Below are 20,406 nucleotides of genomic sequence, written 5' to 3' on the forward strand. Positions count from 1 at the left end.
CAAGATATACAGTAATGAAACAGAAAACACTCACATACACTTTTAATAGGGACTTTTATAAACCTTTTACAAATGTTCACAACCTCTAATAAAATACAACGTTATGAACGGTACTCCCCCACTGGTACAGCGGTAAGTCTACGGATTTATAGTGCTAAAATCACGGGTTCGATTCCCTTCGGTGGGCTCAGCAGATAGCGTGATGTAGCTTTACTATACGAAAACACACACCCAGCGGTAAGTCTACGGATTTACATCACACTACAATCAGGGGTTTGATTCTCCTCGGTGGACTTAGTAGATAGCCCAACGTGGCTTTGCTATAAGAAAACACACATTGTGAACAGACACACAAAACAGCGAATAATTTTATTTTTACTTAACACAAATAACTTCGATAAAAACCTCTGACACGATTCTTTCCAACAAAACTAGAGTTTGGATGAAACTTCCTATAATTTATCAGAATATTTAGGATCATTAAAAAGAAAGGCTTGGAAAACTTTACTTAGAGCTAAACTATAAGTTATGTGATATTAAATAAACGAGATTCACTTTGCGAAAATATTCATTCTTGTCACGAAAACGTAGAACTTGTTATCGCGGCTGAATTAATTTAACTTCTAGTGATCTCACACTAACTTTACTACAAAATAAATACCAAGATTAGTACAACTTCCAGTGATCTCAAAGGAAGAATTTGACGTACTATGTTTCAGACGCAGGAGAAAAGTATGTTCTAATATTCATTACTGCCACTGGTACGAACTAAAGGTCTGGTCCAACACAACACCCAATTCCAAAGATCAAGGTAATATGAATTTCAAAGCTCAACGTAATACCCAATCTCAAGATTCAACGTAACATTCAATCCCAAAGTTCAACAAAAAACTTGTACTTACGAACAATCGTAACACCCACACTTAAGAAAGTTAGAGGTAAATTTGTCACTTTTATGAAACACATTTTAAATTTTACACCCTTTCTTTGGGACGTTTTGTATGTATATGCATATTTGTAGTTAAGTACAAATCTACATGATGGGCTGTCTGTGCTCTGCCCACCACTAGTATCGAAACTTAGTTTCTAGAGTTGTAAGTCCCAAGACATAACGTTGTGCCACGAGAAGTTGGGACGTTTTAAAAAGTAAGCAGAAATACGATTGCTCGTTCATTCTCAAATAATAACTTGGCAATTATTATGGCACAGTAATTTCTTTAGAGGTCATTTATAATAATTCATAAATGAATGTGTTATACGTTGTAAGGGTATTAGTGCGGGAACAGATCCAGAAGATTTCCACAAAGCACTTCTGAGGGGATTAGCGAATATTCGTTAACAGTTATGAGGATGCAGAGCAGGACACATTAGAACTATATTTTATTAGACATGCGCTCTCTAATAAAACTATAGAATCACATTAAAGAATTTAGTCTTTATTAAGAGCTGCCAAAGGCCCGGCTTGGCCAGGTGGTTAGGGCGCTCGACTCTTAGTCCGAGGGTCGCGAGTTCGAATCCCCGTTACATCAAACACGCTCACCCTTTCAGCTGTGGGAGTGTTATAATGTTACAGTCAATCCCATTATTCGGTGGTAAAAAAGTAGCCCGAGAGTTGGCAGTGGGTGGTTATGACTAGCTGCCTTCCCTCTAGTCTTACACTACTAAATTATGGACAGCTAGCACCGATAGCCGTCGTGTAGTTGTGAGCGAAATCCAAAAAACAAACAAACCAAGAGATGCCTGTTTTGTATCTTACTCGTGTTTTAAAAAATTTTAGTGAGATATAGATGTGGTAAGCATCAGGACCACCAATCTGGTACACATTGCTTTATTAACACTAAATGAGCCAAATATTTAACCATGCTTATATACACATGTATCTCGTCGATCATTTTTCTTTTATGCCCTATGAGGCAATAATCTTTCAGAAATATAATATTCTATTGATATCTTTCTCTCTTTCGTTTTTCATAGAAAGCTCCAGTCGATTCGATAAGTTTACTCGTCCAGACGAAATTCAGTTCTAGAGCATAAACATTATGAAGAAAAGGAAAACAAACTGTTCTAAGAAATAAACATAAAAAATGCAACTGGATGACATAACTCGAAGGGATTGTCACACACACACACACTCAACCGGAGTCATACATAAGGAAAAGGAAACAGTGAAACTGTACATGTGCTATTATAATTCATTTGCCAACACTAATCACATAAAGAAAATAGGTTATATTAAAAAATTAGTATGTTATAAAAGCAGTAACTTCAAACACTAGAAGCAAAAGAAAAGAATGATTTTGTGTTAGACCACCGTGATAATTTGTGCTCACGTAATCAAATAAATAAAATTATAAGTTCCAGAAGTTAAAAGAGTCTTGTTTGTTTGTTTTTTCATTAAACGCAACCTTTGACAATGAGCTATCTCCACAGTACTCAGCGCAAAGATTAGACCCCGTTATGAGCTTTCAAGATTAAAACTAAGCATTAGAGTAGAAGGAAATTACATCGAGATTTACGTAATTAATTTATCAAAAAATGTAGCCGTAAGAATATATTTTAATATCCCATGTACAAGATATTCTTATATTAAGTCATTAGTAATATAAAAACTTATTGAGTTTAATCCAATTCTTAATAAACACATATCCGAATGAATTATAAAGACTACAATAAGTATTAAGCTAGTTTGTTTATTTTCTTCAGTCAGTTTGCAGCAGGTCCATTCTCTTGACCTTATATATTGGAGTAACAGACAGAGAACAATATATGGCTTCAAGGTTTTGAAGTTGATATCTAACTCAGCCATAACAAAAAGAAATAAAATTTGCTTTGTCATTCTTGTAGTTAAAATTCCCACTACACAGTTATTTTACAAACAGTTTTTAAATTACGTTATTGGTTGTAACTAAGCACAAAGCTATACAATGGACTATTTGTGTTATGCTTACCACGAATGTAGAAACTCGGTTTCCAGCGGTGTAAGTCCACAGACATACTGCAATGCCACTAGGGGCACATGACGTTGCATTGGAAAATTTGGAGATTATTTTTTTAACAAATCCGGCTGTTTCAGATGTTATCAATTCATAAAACGTTACGAGTTTTGTTCTCTCTTTAATATATAAGTTTTTAAATGATTACTAATGTAAGTAGTTTTGTTTCTTTCGATTTTTGCACAAAGCTACTCGAGGGCTATCTGTGCTAGCCGTCCCTAATTTAGCAGTGTAAGACTAGAGGGAAGGCAGCTAGTCATCACCACCCACCGATAACTCTTGGGCTACTCTTTTACCAACGAATAGTGGGATTGACCGTCACATAATAATACTCCCACAGCTGAAAGGGTGAGCACTTTTGGTGTGACAAGGATTCAAACCCGCGACCCTCAGATTACGAATCGAGTTCTTTAACCACCTGGCCATGCCGGGCCTAATGTAAGTAGTCTCAGATAGTTAATGCTATAAATTTATTTTTTTATTTAAAATGTACCCACAAAGAAGGAAATTGGGTTTTGAATATGAAATCTTTACATTAATAGTGACGTCATAGTCTGACAAATTTTTGTCAGAGGTCTAACAGTAAAATATTTATAAAACTGATAAGAGCGACAGTATTTTGTTCGATCCACAGCTAAACAAACCCTCCTGGCGACGGGTGGTGTTTACGTAATACCCTCTCGCTAGTAGTTCAGAATTAGGGATGGCTACACCTATACTATGCAACCTCTGATTGACTGTTCACCAGAAATGAGTATAACATACTTTATCATTACATTCATGAAAAAAACCGGAAGAAAAAAATCTTTCCTAACGTGCAGATGTTCTAAGAAAACAAAACTAAATTCTGAGTTATTGCTAAATTAATAACACACGTGCTAAAAGAGATTTTTTATGACAACTTCTACTACCAAATCATTAAAAAACAGCGATTCTGTAAGAAACGATTAAAGAGTTGGCTGGCAGTTAGTATCTGAAGAAGTTGTAAAGCTATCTTGATCAGATTAAATCATTATAAAAATCTGTGAAACGCTTAATGTTCATAACCGAGCATTTACGACAATTTGACGTATTTTGTAATTCCAATATGTCAGCAGCGACTCATCGTGATATGATTTATATCATTTAAAGAAGCTTTATCAGTCAAAATTTCGTCAAATTAATGAGTAGTTTGCAACAAATATGAACAATAATGGCAGTGCACGAATAAACGCACTATTTTGCGACCGTTTTCACTTCTTCTGTATACATAACAGATAAATATACTATTTTCATAGTCTCCCCGCAGGACAGCGGTGAGTCAATTTGATTGTAACGCTACAATCTAGCATTTGATTTACAGCGAATAACCTACTGTGACTTTGCTTTGCAACAAAGAAATGAACAATACTTCGTACAATTTGGGCTTTTTTCTTCAAAATGTCAGTAAATTATTATTTAATAAAATGTTTATATGTTGATAGACAAAGAAATAAATATAATAATGTTTAAAGTGTTTGTTTTAAGTTTCTACGAGGTACAGATATGTTATAACGAAAAAATTCGAGGTTAAGTTCCTATAGCAGCGAATACAACGATGAGAGCCTGACATCGCTTGATGGTTAAGGTATAACAAATTAAAATAATTAGTGTGCAGGTTAAGTTTATTAATCAAGAGAATTAATAATGGCAGTAAGTAAATTAATAGTAAAGAGCGAAAACTGTACATTACATGTTAATGCACAATAAATTCATAGATATTAATAAGGGCTGCAACAGTATAATAAATATCACATAATAGTGAAATATAATAAATTTTGTCTCTATACCATAACGCAATAAAACCGTCTTATCTCTCGGTGTTTATAAGTTGTTTGTAGATTTTTCGCCGTCTAAGCTACCTAAGAATCATCTGCACCAATCGTTCCTAGCTTTCGAACTGATAAACTGAATGGAAAGCAGTCAGCTAGCTTGCCAACAGCGCCCTCTGTCAGCCATGAAATACTGTCTGATCGAATAATAGGATTTGATGCTTTTTCAATCGTGGTTGGGGGTGCGTTATATAATGTGACGGTCAACCCACCATTCGATTAGAGTAGATCAATAGTTAACTATGGGAGATATAAATTAGGTGTCGTCCCTCTAGTGTATCACTTCTAAACTAGTGAGACCAGGCATGCACAGGTGGGTTAAGGCATTCGATTCGTAATCTGAGAGTTGTAGGCTCGAATCCCCGTCACACCAAGCTCGCCCTTTTAGCTGTGGGGCGTTATAATGTGACGGTCAATCCCACTATTCGTAAGAGTCGCCCAAGAGTTGGCGGTGGGTGGTGATAACTAGCTGCCTTCTCTCTAGTCTTACACTGCTAAATTATGGACGGCTAGCGCAGATAACCCTCGTGTAGCTTGGCGCGAAATTCAAAATAAACCAAACCATATCGTATTTTTTAAAGAATAAAATACAATCGGACAAGAGTCTTAAGTATTCGTTTTATATTTATATTATTAAACATATAATTTAATTAGTAAAACTAAACATTTTGCATTTTTTATAGGCTCCTTTTTGCCTTTTACTTCCTTGTTGGGACAGCTGAAAGTCTACAGGTTTACAAACCAATAATCCGGGGCTAAGAGCAGATAGCCACAATATGGTTTTACTCTATAACAAACAAACAACTGTTTCTTGTAAATTATTTTTCGTAAATATTAATTAACGCTTCAGATTTATATTTTTATTACATGTAACACGCCTTTGTTGCAATATTATAACTAGATTTAACTAATGCAAATTTCACCATCTCCTAATGTATATCATACTTATTTCTAGGATGACGGATCGTGAAAGTCACGTGAATACACTTATTTTTTGTCCTCAAACAATACGCTGTTACGTCGTAATCATTTGGTGGTTGTGAATTACAATGTTTTACGTAAAGTCACATTATAGTTAATTTTTTTTTAATCATAAAAGCGGTTTTATTCATTATTTCCTCCCCAAAATCTAAATATTATAGTTCGTGATTTAACTTCCTATTCGTCAAAGTTCATTTAAAAATTTTCGTAAGTCATTAAATCTGAGTCCTGGTAAATATTTATTTCTTTGTTATTAAACGGAAAGCTACATGATGGGCTAATTGTGCTCAGCCTACAGGGGGTATGGAAACCCGATTTTTTGTTATAAGCCGTCAGATATACCGCTGAACCACCAGGAACATCTATTAATTTCTTAATGAATAACAATAATATATATATGTATATATATTTATAACTCACCCAAACATTTATATGTGTATTATTAAAATTACACATGTACACTAGATGGAAGAAAACACAAGAACAGTAATATAATTTATTTTGTTCCTCATTGTTGTAATTACTTAAAGATGAAACTTGGAGTCGGGCATATGCAGACTGTTCTTTGTGCAGACTGTGCATGACTGTTCTTTTTGTTTATTAAAGCGACCTGCACTAGTCATCTCTAATTTAGAATGGTTTTCTTTATTTTGAATTTCGCGCAAAGCTACACAAGGGCTATCTGCGCTAGCCGTCCTTAATTTAGCAATGTAAGACTAGAGGGAAGACAGATAGTCATCACCACCCACCGCCAACTCTTGGGCTATTCTTTTATTAACGAATAGTGGAATTGGTCATAACATTATAACGCCCCCACGACTGAAAGGGCGATCATGTTTGGTGTGACGGGGATTCGAACCCGCGAGCCTCGGATTACGAGTCGAGTGTCTTAACCACCTGTCCATGCCGGGCCCAATACGATATGTGACAAAGAAATACTGATCTGAAATCTATATTCAACGTCTGAGTTAGACGTTTTATTTCTTGAACCTATATAGATTATACGCCGGAGAGTATTCATTTGGATTAAAACACTACTTCCTGCATGTTTCCTTTTAGAAAGACGAAATCGATATCAAACTGTGTTTCTAGGTGAAAGAGTTCCAATGACTTACGTACGAAACGTACATAAAATAAAATGTAAAATTCCTACTCCATTAAGAAAGTATCAGTTTACCGAACGTTGAAATGAATTGAAGCAGACAGTTGAATGTCACATAGCCTTAACACTGCGGACTAAGAAAAGGAATTTGAACCAAACCTTTTATTATTAAGAATTCGTACAGACGAGTAATTTTCAAAATAAGTGAATCTTTTTACTGATATTATTAAAACTAAATTATTGTAAAAGACATGATACAGAATTGGAAATAATTACTTAGTTTATTAAATAAAGATGTTTCCCCTGGGAATGTACAATATATTGGGATTTACAAAAGTCTATATGCTCGTGAAAAAATTATACGTTCGGATATTTTCACTAATATATATTTAGTAATCTGTGACAGCTGCTAATAAGTGTCTAAAACAGCATTTAATTATTCATCAACTGAATGAAATATCTGAGTGTAGTTTACCTATTGCATTTGTTTGTTTTTGAATTTCGCGCAAAGCTACACGAGGACTATCTGCGCTAACCGTCCCTAATTTAACAATGTGAGACTACACTGAAGGTAATTAGTCATCACCACCCACCGCCAACTTTTGGGCGACTCTTTTTACCAACGAATAGTGGCATTGACTATAACATTATAACACCTCCACGGTTGAAAGGGCGAGTAGGTTTGGTGTAACGGGAATTTGAACCCGCGACCCTCAGATTACGAGTCGAACGTTCTAACCATCTGGCCCTGTCGAGCCGAACAATTTAGTTTTTGTTAACTTCGAAAGATTCTCTAAAATTTAGTTCACACTTTTATTCAACTCTATATATGGGTTTAACGTTATTCCAAACTATATAACACGAGATGCGCTCATCACATGTTCAGTTAAGGTCGATTCTTGCACTTTATCTTTATCTGCTGCGTTTTCGTGTTAATTAATTCTGAATTTAGTGGTCTACATGTATGGCCAGCGTCAACCAGACTACAGACGCTCTACACATATGGCCAGCGTCAACCAGATTACAGACGGTCTACACATACGGCCAGCGTCAACCAGACTACAAACGATCTACTCGTACGGCCAGCGTCAACAAGACTGCAGCCGGTCTACACATATGGCCAGTGTCAACCAGACTACAGACGGTCTACACGTATGGCCAGCGTCAATCAGATTACAGACGGTGTACACGTACGGCCAGCGTCAACCAGACTACAAACGATCTACTCGTACGGCCAGCGTCAACAAGACTACAGACGGTCTACACGTACGGCCAGCGTCAACCAGATTACAGACAAGAGAAACTTTGTGAACACCACATTTCTCGCCTTATTCCATTTTATCTTTTACACCCCTGAGATAAATATTTAAGCTCATAACCAAGAGAGAAAAAATAAAAAAGTAACCTATAATTTACAAGTTCTTTATTACCTTACCTATTCTGGTTGAACATATGGCCAACAAACTCTGACGCCATCAGTTTTATCACTTCCTTGTAACCTTGTGATTCGTGACTTATGTAATTTATTGCTATTACACAGCCCGTTAACAACTCCAGGATTACAGTCTCTGTCTCTAGCTACACGTTTTAAGAAATCAAGTCCAATCTTATGTCACGATCGTGAGTATACTTTTTTAGCGCTCTAAGTACAAATGTAAAAAACAAAAGTCGGGTAATTGTTTGTGGCCAGGGGGACACACGATCTGTTGTGTGGTGGGATTTTCTATAAACCAACGTCGAGGTAAACCCGATATTCTGTTTGTTGATGTCATATCCAGAAACGTTAATAGCCTCATTTTCAGTATGAGCTTAAACCTTATAGAGGAACGAACCAAATTAACATGTCTTTCAAACTGTGTTAATGTTTAGTTTTTGTTACGTCACACACAAAACATGTTATTCACACACATTAACCACGTCGTAGAATCCGTTAATGTATCCATTTCAACTTTAAACGCAACTTACATCAAAAGGCAGAGAAGGTGAACTCCTCTAATCTGTGTAAATTACGTATTCCCTACCTTGAAATATGCGTTCAACACACGCGCGGGACAGCTTAATAATTTCGCTCGCTTCTAACAAAGGTTGCCTCAAGTGGCATGGCGGTATGTAGGCGGACTTCGAACGCTAGAAACCGGGTTTTGATACCCGTAGTCTATGGACAGAGCACAATTGTCCTTCGTGTAACTTTGTGCACGACAAAAAAATAACAAAAACACAATATTACCTTTGATCTTAACTGCATCTTAACTAACAATGTATATATTAGGTACAATTAAACCCACATCTCGACTAACAATGTATATATTATAAACAATTAAACCTGCATCTCAAATAACATTGTATATATTATATACAATTAAACCTACATCTCAAATAACATTGTATATATTATATACAATTAAACCTACATCTCAACTAAGAATGTATATATTATATACAATTAAACCTGCATCTCAACTAACAATGTATATATTATACACAATTAAAACTGCATCTCAACTAACAATGTATATATTATACACAATTAAAACTGCATCTCAACTAACAATGTATATATTATACACAATTAATACTGCATCTCAACTAACAATGTATATATTATATATAATTAAAATTGCATCTCAACTAACAATGTATATATTAGATACAAAAACCTGCATCTCAACTAACAATGTATATATTATATGCAATTAAAATTGCATCTTAATTACTAATGTATATATTAGATACAATTAAATCTGCATCTTAACTACTAATGTATATATTAGATACAATTAAACCTGCATCTTAACTAACAGTATATATATATTAGATACAATTAAAACTGCATCTTAACTAACAATGTATATATTAGGTACAATTAAACCTACATCTCGACTAACAATGTATATATTATATATAATTAAAATTGCATCTCAACTAACAATGTATATATTAGATACAATTAAAACGGCATCTTAACAAGAATGTATATATTATATACAATTAAACCTGCATCTCAACTAACAATGTATATATTATATACAATTAAAATTGCATCTTAACTACTAATGTATATATTATATACAATTAAAACTGCATCTCAACTAACAATGTATATATTATATACAATTAAAACTGCATCTTAACTACTAATGTATATATTATATACAATTAAAACTGCATCTTAACTACTAATGTATATATTATATACAATTAAAACTGCATCTTAACTACTAATGTATATATTATATACAATTAAACCTGAATCTCAACTAACAATGTATATATTATATACAATTAAACCTACATCTCGACTAACAATGTATATATTATATACAATTAAAATTGCATCTTAACTACTAATGTATATATTATATACAATTAAACCTGAATCTCAACTAACAATGTATATATTATATACAATTAAACCTACATCTCAACTAACAATGTATATATTATATACAATTAAAACTGCATCTTAACTACTAATGTATATATTATATACAATTAAACCTGAATCTCAATTAACAATGTATATATTATATACAATTAAACCTACATCTCAACTAACAATGTATATATTATATACAATTAAAACTGCATCTTAACTACTAATGTATATATTAGACGGTATTTACGTTGGTACTTTCAGCTGAGTGAGACAGTCGATCCCGCTATTCGGTACAAACAAACGGTCATACTTAATACGATATCCTGTCTCCTATAGAACCTTAAGCCACTACAAACAGACCTGATGAGACTATAAATGTTTTATAGACCTGATTCTATATCTTCGTGGAAATCTCTCTTTCTTTTTTTGAGAGGGGCTATTAACAATATAGATAATTCTTCGCGTTCATAAGTAAGAAAAAATACACATACATATATAGATATAGATTTATTTATTTACGGGAAGAACTTATTATTGTCGAATAAAACCTCCACCCCATGCCGAAAGTGAAATAAAGTGTCGATGGATCCTTCTGAATGTATACTTTTATATCGACATTTAGATATGCAGTAGCAGACAGGAAAACGCATAATACAGTCGTATCATCCAGCTGTTTAATATGCTTGGTACGAGGTGAACGGGTATACAGGTATAATATATTCAATGTATTGATGTCACTGGCAGCACGTGGTCGCATAATAAGTTCATATGCATGCAAAGGAAAACTTGTAGGTGAAAAGACATGGTTTTCGATGCCTACTGACAATTTTAAACCACTCCATACCGAGTTTAATAAAGAATAGAATGTAACTTTTGGGCCTGAGTCGGGTTTGAACAAATACAAAGTTTTGAAACGCAAATAGTTAATATAACATTACCAAGTTTTTCCAAAAGCTGAAGGTCTTATACCTTCATAATATAGTGGGGTAGAAGTGTACGAGTACAAATAAATCACCCCGAAAGGCAACAGGGGGCTCGAATTAAAGTAAAAGTTTCTGTAAAAATACATTAAATCAACGTCTTAACAAAAATTGATTTAGTATTATTTAACTTAATTATTTCAAAGGGCAATAGTACTTGAAATAAATTAAGCGTTTCTGCGGTAGAACGTTAGCGCCTTAAGAAATAACTCTTCAATACTTAATTACTAATGTATATATTAGATACAATTAAATCTGCATGTTAACTTCTAATGTATATATTAGATACAATTAAACCTGCAACTTAACTAACAGTATATATGTATTAGATACAATTAAACCCACATCTCGACTAACACTGCATATGTTAGATACAATTAAACCTGCATCTCAACTAAAAATGTATACACGTTTTTCATGTATACATGTGTACCAATGAATATATTCATTAATTAATGAAGGACACTAATTAATGTCCCTCTAATTAGTGTTGCGAATTTTCTATTTTAACCACAAAATTTCAAGGTATTTTCTTTAAATCTTATGATTATAATAAGAAAAAAATCCTTTTAAGTAGTGAAAAAAGCTGTTAAACTCGGTGTTATTTATTTAACGTTTATCTAAAGTGTATGTGTGTGTGTTTTTACAGCAAAGCCACATCAGGCTATCTGCTGAGTACACAGAGGGGAATCGAATCCCTGATTTTAGCGTTGTAAATCCGTTGACTTGCCGTTGTACCAGCAGGGAGGCTTTTCTAAAGTAAAGCCATCAAACAACAATTGACTTTAGTGACCCCTAGCTACTTCACTAGCTCATACTCTCGTTTCTGCTTAATCATGGACAATGACTTTATCATACGATGTTAGAGACGAATGTTTTAAGTGCTGAGCGGTCGTCACATCATTGTTAGTAAAACAATGGTCAAGATTAACAATCTCTCTTAATTTTAATGCAATATGGTAGTGTGTGTTCATCTGACAGGACCATCGCTATCAAAGACCGCTTCTTCAAACGGCTGTTCAAAGAATACTATCATAAAATCATACAAAAATACCAGTCTGCTAAATGTTGGTTATTGACTAGTAAAAGAGATTATCAGACAGGCTGAGTCGCAATTGATTAGGGCCTGGCATGGCCTAGCGCGTTAAGGCGTGCACTTCGTAATCTGAAGGTCGCGGGTTCGCGCCCGAGTCACGCCAAAACATGCTCGCCCTCCCTGTCGTGGGGCGTTATAATGTTACGGTCAATCCCACTTTTCATTGGTAAAAGAGTAGCCCAAGAGTTGGCGGTGGGTGGTGATAACTAGCTGCCTTCCCTCTAGTCTTACACTGTTAAATTTGGGACGGCTAGCACAGATAGCCCTCGAGTAGCTTTGTGCGAAATTCCAAAACAAACAAGCAATTGATTAATTCATTCAAGTAATCGGAACATGACTGTACCATATGAATGACGTAATAACAATTGACAAAAAAATATAAAAACCCACTTACCTCACTTTCAAAGAGTAAAATACTAACTCACTAACAATGAAACGTGTTATACTCCAGACACTTATATATATACTGATTTCAGAGTAAAAATACCGAGAAAACCACGTCATGCCATCTACGCTATTTGTACTGCTCTAACAGTTTCAGCTGCGAGAGGTGGTGTAATGGTGTGGAGAATGCTCTAACGGCACTGTATGGAAGCTATGATAATTTAAAGAAGCAAGTACCATGTCACAGTGTATGTAAACGTCGTTGTTAACTGTTTCAACCTCTTATCAACAGTATTCTGCATTAGTGCTGCTCGAAATTGTCATTTCGTAAGCTACCATAATCACCAAATCTCAATTCAGTTGAATATCTTTGGATGAAACTTTGAAAACCACAATCACTGCCATAATCTTCTGTCAACGCCTTTGATTCCAGTATATAAGTGAGCAAGTTAACGTCTACCAAGCTATTGTGCCCAAAAATATTCCCGTAGCAGACCTGAAGACAAGACATACAAAGCACCTGTTTATATGTCGCTTCGCTATATCAGTGATTGTTAATTAAATATTAAACTGCAAAACCAAAAGCCATACGATTGACCCATTAAAGAACATACCACGTACTTCTGTTGTTCACTTTTTTGGTGTTAGTAACAATTTTATTTACCTGTGACCTCTTTATAAAATATATGTAGATGTAATTTCAACTTTTTATAAATAATGCATATTTGTAGTATATATAAGTAAAGTAACAACATTTATTTGTCTGTGTGTTTCTTCCTCTCTCGAAGTATGAGTTTGTTTTGAATTTCACGCAAAACTACGCAAGGGCTATCTGTGCTAGCTGTCCCTAATTTAACAGTGATAGATTAGAGGGAAGGCCACCCACCGCCAAATCTTGAACTACTATTTTGCCAACGAATAGTGAGATAGAATGTCACATTATAACACCCCCACGGCTGAAAGGGCGAGCATGTTTGGTGAGACGGGGATTCGAACCTGCGACCCTCAGGTTACGAGTCAAGCGTACTTAATCGCCAGATTGTATGAAATTTGGGGAAAATATGAGATAGCGGATTTCTGCTTTTCTACAATTGAAAGGTATATATGTGTGTGTGTGTGGAACGATACTTCAGTTTTTCTTGTGTTTTAATTACACGGTCAAAATGCATTCACCGAAAAGATTGGTTTCACTTTTTTTATTATTTCGATTACTTGGTAGCGCCCAGCATTTTGTTTCACGCCTAGGAACACGGAACATCTAAGGCCGGAACAAGGTCGTCTAATCTGATATTAAGTAGGTTTATTTGTTTGCAGCTAAGCACAAATCTACACAATAAGCTATCTGTGCTATGCCCACCACGGGGGTCTGAGCCCATTTTTAGCGTCATAAGTCCGCAGACATATTTCTGAGCCACTACGGGTGGGAGGCATATAAGTAGGAACTTCTAACGAAATGAACGGTCAGTGCAAGAGATTTACAAGAAATACAGTACACATGAACTCCATCTCTGTTAGAATTTTATTTGAAATAAAATCTTATAATAGATTAAATTCAGTGTTATATATCTAATGAACGACCTAGAGTAAATCAATTACCTTAATTTTGGTTAGTATAGGATTTCGTGAGTTGAATTATGTACCGATCTAAAGTTAGACAAACACCTTGGTTTGGGATATTACAAGGTATCGAGAGCTGACCTATGTATGTACTTATTTAAAGTGAGAGAAATAACTTGATTTTGATTTGTATAGAGTGCCGTGAAGTGATAGAATCAATATCTGAATTTCACCACTGTGATGATCCAAGAACAAAGGCGATTTTTTGATGTGTTATATAATTTATCTGCAAAAACGTGTAAAACTCCTTTAATATTGTAATTTTGAGCTGAGAAATGTACATTTTTTTCTTCTAAATATGAAACGATAGCTGTGGAAATCTGAATACTGTAGGTCCAGTAACATTTGTAAGGATACAAGTCACACGAGTGTGAAAAACTTAGTAAATCCAAAGTTCCATGAAGGACCAATTCTTTATTTCCGTCCTCTTAAACATTTAAAAAAGAACTGGATTTCTTTCAGATTATGTGATTATGAAAACCTGTTACATGCAGAAGTCGCAGTTTTATTAATGAACTTAGCTGATTAACTTAACAAGACAGGGAAAACCAAAGGGAATTTGTGTTCGTGTTCCTTTCTAACTTTTACTGCTCTGAGTGAGGTTAACAAAACGTATTGCTTTGAAATCTTCATTTTTGTGAATCGTTTCTCTTATTTTGTTTTTTTTATTTTATATGAAATATGAGCGGATTGTATAGCTGATGAAGATTTGTAAGAAATGTACGTAGCATTAAACTGTAAGTTATTAAGTCAAAAAAGAATAAAAACAAGGCTGTGTAGCAATACTTTATACCTATCAGGCCGCCTTCTACAGTTTAGAGCTAATTATCAAAGGGAAGGCAGCCAGCTAGCCACAATGAGGGATTGATTGCCACTCTTATAACAAACCTACAGTTTAAAGAGTGCTTGTGGGGGTGATAGTTCATGATATTACACGGATTCCAATCTGGTTCGCAAGCTCTAAAATCTAGACCACAGTCGTAAATTTACTAGAACATATAAATGTATTACTTACACGTTAAGTATATTTGAAAATGCCCTTTTCTTCCTCTTTTCTTCAAATAAGTTATCGTCGTTAAAATTTCGTTCGAAAATTTGTTGCTTTCTAAAGATACCCATTCCTTTGTTAGTGTATTGTATTCATGAAGGTTCTTGTTCAGACATTTTCTACGTTTAGTATCACTGATGAAGTTTTAAAATTGGCCTGTGGCTCCAAAAAGTTCGAAGTAGTAGCCAGAGGTCCCTATTCCACTTTTTTAAAAGAATTAATAGCCTGAAGGATTATCATTCAAGATCTAATAGCCTGCGACTGAACTAACATGTCTTCAGCCATCTGCTGAAAGAAAGGCATTTCCATTGTTTCCCACAGGTGGGAATAACTGTATACAATTCATTGACGTCGTATATCAGAAAACGATGTGTTCTGAACATTCACAATTCTAGGAGGTTATTAATTTTAGTTTGTTTGTGTCATTTCTCTTGTCGGTAGTGATTTGTTCTAAACCTTCAAACTTCTGTAGCTCGGTAGCATTTTGTTCTAGGTCTTCAAACTTCTATAATCCAGTAGTAATTTGCTCTAATTCTTCAAATTTCTGTAACCCAGTAGCATTTTGTTCCAAGTCTTCAAACTTCTGCAACCCACAAGTAGTTTGTTCCAAGTGTTCTAACTTGTTTAACCCAGTAACAGTTTGTTCTAAGTCTTCAAATTTCTGTAACCCAGTAGCATTTTGTTCCAAGTCTTCAAACTTCTGCAACCCACAAGTAGTTTGTTCCAAGTGTTCTAACTTGTTTAACCCAGTAATACTTTGTTCTAAGTCATCAAATTTCTGCAACCCATTAGCTGTTTGTCCTAAGTATTAAAACTTCTGTAATCCAGAAGAGATGTATTCTAAATCTTCAAACTTCCGTGACCCAGTAGTAGTTTGTTTCAAGTTTACAGACTTCATTGACTTATTTTTATAAAACGAAATATGTCTTTTTCTTCATATTTTACGAGACTTCATTCGAGAATATAACATGTAAACTACGCCACCTATTGACACAGAATTAAGATGCATTATATTCAATAATTATACGTAAATTAATTTATTTGGCAATGAACACAATCTTCTATCGCAATGAAATCGAAATTAAAGGTTTGCTTAGTAATCACCAACAACCCCAGAAGAAAAACTTAAATCAGTTTAACTGTAATATCTACTTATTCACCAAAACGAAGCTAGTTGGTAGTTAGCGTGTTCGACTGTGTTTTGAGAAGTCCAAGGCTCGAGACTCCATAGGTCACTGAAGATACGCTATGCTTTTTCAAACATGTAGGTTTTATAAATATAAATATCCGCTATTCGATTACAAGTAGGAGACTGTTTATTATCTTTCTTTCAATAATTCAAATTTAAGGACAGCCATGTTTGAACCTTGTGGGGGATGGTATAACATACTAATCAAGTTAAAAACACCAACACTGAAATAACGATTCGGTTTGAACAACATTAAAAGGACGTAAATACATGTGTGGAATTTTAAACATGCAAGTAATCAAGCATATGTGATATCATCATAAGAATGTTCATACTGAGTCAAACGCATGGCTCGCCGCTAAGTTAAACAAAACGACTAAATCTCAAACATTACACAATGAAAGAAATTAATTAAATAAAGGTTCAGGTGGAAGTAAGAATAGCTGACTTTCTGTACATATGAACAGAAACAAGTATGTCACGTTGGGTCCTTCTCAGTAAGCCTTATATATATAAGGAAAGGTCTGGAACTTCCACCCATCTTGGCTTGGCATGGCCATGTAGATTAAGGCGTTCGACTCGTAATCTGAGAGTCACGGGTTCAAATCCCTGTCGCACCAAACATGTTCGCCCTTTCAGCCGTGGGAGCGTTATAATGTTACGGTCAATCGTTAGTAAAAAGAGTAGCCCAAGAGTTGGCGGTGGGTGGTGATGACTAGCTGCCTTCCCTCTAGTCTTACACTGCAAAATTAGGGACGACTAGCACAGATAGCCCTCGAGTAGCTTTGTGCGAAATTCCAAAAAAACAAAACAAAACAAAAAAGACAAAAAGTTGCGAAAAGATGGGTGATTTGGTTTGTTTTGAATTTCCGCACACTTACACAAGTGCTATCTGCGCTAGGCGTCCCTAATTTAGCAGTGTAAGACTAGAGGGAAGGCAGCTAGTCATCACCACCCACCGCCAACTCTTGGGCTACTCTTTTACCAACGAATAGTGGGATTGACCGTAACATTATACGCCCCCACGGCTGAGAGGGCGAGCATGTTTAGCGCGACGCGGGCGCGAACCCGCGACCCTCGGATTACGAGTCGCACGCCTTACGCGCTTGGCCATGCCAGGCCATTTTTTTGTCTTTAAAGTGTATTTCACGTAACTTTACGAAAACAATTCGACTAATATATTTCACAAAATCCTTTTGTAGTAAAACGAACTAATTGTATGTAACTATTATGGGTATTTGGACAAGTAAATTAGGACTTTATGGTAAGAGGTACATATTTTACAATTTGCCATTGTGTAGAATACTAGTGGAGTGAGTACTGGGGGGCTTTCTCTATCATATTCGTTCAATATCATGTTTTATTGTTTACTAGAAGTTCCTTACTAGTTAACTGAATAATACCAACGGGACAAGTAATAGATGGCTTATTTACCTGATTCTTTTAACAGATTTAGTCTTATTGTTTATCGGTGATAATAATAGGGTAAGTGCTAAATGATTTAGTTATCCGACTTTCTTAACAGAGCAAACCTTATCGTTCGTTACTGATACTAATGAGATAAGTACTAGATGGCTTATCTACCTCATTCTCTTAACAGGATAAGTGTGTGTGTTTTCTTATAGCAAAGCCACATCGGGCTATCTGCTGAGCCCACCGAGGGGAATCGAACCCCTGATTGTAGCGTTGTAAATCCGAAGACATACCACTGTACTAGCGGTGGGCAACAGGAATTAAGTCCTACTATTTATCAGTAGTACGAACTGGATAAGCACTAGGTAGATTATCTACCTGATTACTCTGTTAGGGCCAGTTTATTGTTTGTCATATTATTACGATTAATATATTCAGTGGTACTAGTACCATTATGTTTGTGTTGCTGATTAATTCAACCGAGTAATTCTGGGTGTTTTGGTTCATATGTCCAGCAGAATCGTGATTCATTTAATCAGTGAGACTTAATCCAGTGCTTTTTTTAATTTATCTGACGAGACCCATTTTACTTCATAGTCGTGTTGTAGTTTAGTAATATAAATTAAACAAACTGGGTGGTTCATTTGATTTAAGATATCATAACAACAGAAAATAAAAAATATGGTTAGTCAGGTTGTTGTGCCAATTGAAAACGAAACGAAGTCGTCCATTTACCAATGAAGACAATGTAATGTTAGTATGAATCCCTATTTTTATGTTGCACAACCCCTATTGACTTCCTGAGGTAACATATTACAGGAAAGATGGCATTAAAAAAAAACCGGAATTGAAACTGGGGCTCGGAGTGTGTATTTATCATGCTTTGAAATAAAATATGACACCTAACTAACACCTAAACTCTCAGTTGTAAAACTACTTGGCATTAATCAAAACTAATAATAACGTTCTGTAGCAAGTTTAGTAGCATGTTACTTCAATTCGATCCAATGATTGTTTTCTTCCTTAAAATCAATCCTTTAGACTACAACCATCAACATCTTTCACCGATCACTGTTTTAAAAATCTTCATTTTACGTGTAGTAACATTACAAACGCCTCCATTCCAATAAGAGATGAAACCAGAGAAGGAAAAACTACGGTTTGTTGGAATAAATACTAATAAATAACAGTTTTAATATAAATCGCCCACCACTACGAAAGTTAACTTCTAACATAGTTGTTTGGCATGGCAGCTCTGAAATACTGCAAGATCAAACATTTCAATCACAGTGTTACGTTCAACCAATACGAGTAGTTGGGGGGTGGGGTAATATAGGATTAATAACACAGTAAGTTTAGTCAGAGTTGTGTGGAAAATATTTGTTTGTGGTTTAACATATAAATTAAGTAGCCTCTAGAACCGACTGATCATTAAATTTCGATATTTTAAACGTTAAAAAGCTTTAAAACAACATAAATGGAATTGAGCACGTTCGAATTAAAGAAATATCCCTCTTAAAACATAAATGATATCTCACATATGTCATATATATATCATACCTTCAAAACCCCAGAAGGTCGTGCTGTAAATTTTGAAATTCGTTGTTTCTTTTTTCAAAAAAGTAATATAGTAATTATTCAGTCGATTAATAGATTTCGAGAATCAAAACTTCGAATGGTGAATTATGAGCAAGTATTTCTGGAAGTAAAATGCTTGTACAATATGCTATGTAAGAACATATAGATTTACAAGTTTTTTTACACATTGTGATACTTTGGAAAATATTTAGAAGGTTAGAAAAAAAATCTTATTTCCCGTAGTGATTAAGAGTATAAGCTCCAAACAAAAAGACATCAAAGATAAACTTCATTAAATACTTACCCTTATATGAGTATACGTAGCTGTCGACCCTTTCATCCATCCTGCCGCGTCTACTTGTACCAAAAGCAGGAAGAGACAGCCGCTCACGCAAACCCGAGCCGCACCGAATAACTGCAGTAGACCTAGATGCTCGTATATCATATCACCAACCTACAGTTGCGCCACCTCGCGGGACTCTGCCGCTCATGTTCCTTGAGCGCGAGACAGCACGCAATGCAACCCGCCAGTATGTCACGTCAGCTCGTCGCAGTATAATCTCACGCACAAACATAACCATTTCTTATCATTTTCTTCATTGTTACATTTTCTCACTTCTTCAGAGGTGAATGGATATTATTCGAGATTTAAAATTTGAAACATTCATTACTTAAAGAACATAAATATATATTTTAGAATAAGTTTATTGTCGAAGATTTTTAAATAAAAAATGGTTTCAAGCAGAAGTTGAATTCGAGATTCTATTAAGTCATAACTACTTAGCCAAGATAAGTTCAG

General features: G+C 35.0%; 1 long non-coding RNA gene across 2 annotated transcripts in view; it reads right to left on the reverse strand.

Annotated features, from left to right (window-relative positions):
- The window catches only part of LOC143252601 (uncharacterized), an 86,509-nt gene extending 66,498 nt beyond the window's left edge, over window positions 1-20,011 (reverse strand). The window contains exon 1 of one of the 2 annotated variants that reach the window (XR_013029072.1): window positions 19,912-20,011. This is a non-coding gene — a long non-coding RNA (uncharacterized LOC143252601). The remainder of the gene's footprint in view (window positions 1-19,911) is intronic. The other variant, XR_013029070.1, reaches the window with a different exon arrangement.
- Window positions 20,012-20,406: the final 395 nt, after the last annotated feature.

This window comes from Tachypleus tridentatus, chromosome 6 (genome assembly GCF_004210375.1).
Source record: "Tachypleus tridentatus isolate NWPU-2018 chromosome 6, ASM421037v1, whole genome shotgun sequence".
In the NCBI taxonomy this organism is placed as follows: domain Eukaryota; kingdom Metazoa; phylum Arthropoda; class Merostomata; order Xiphosura; family Limulidae; genus Tachypleus; species Tachypleus tridentatus.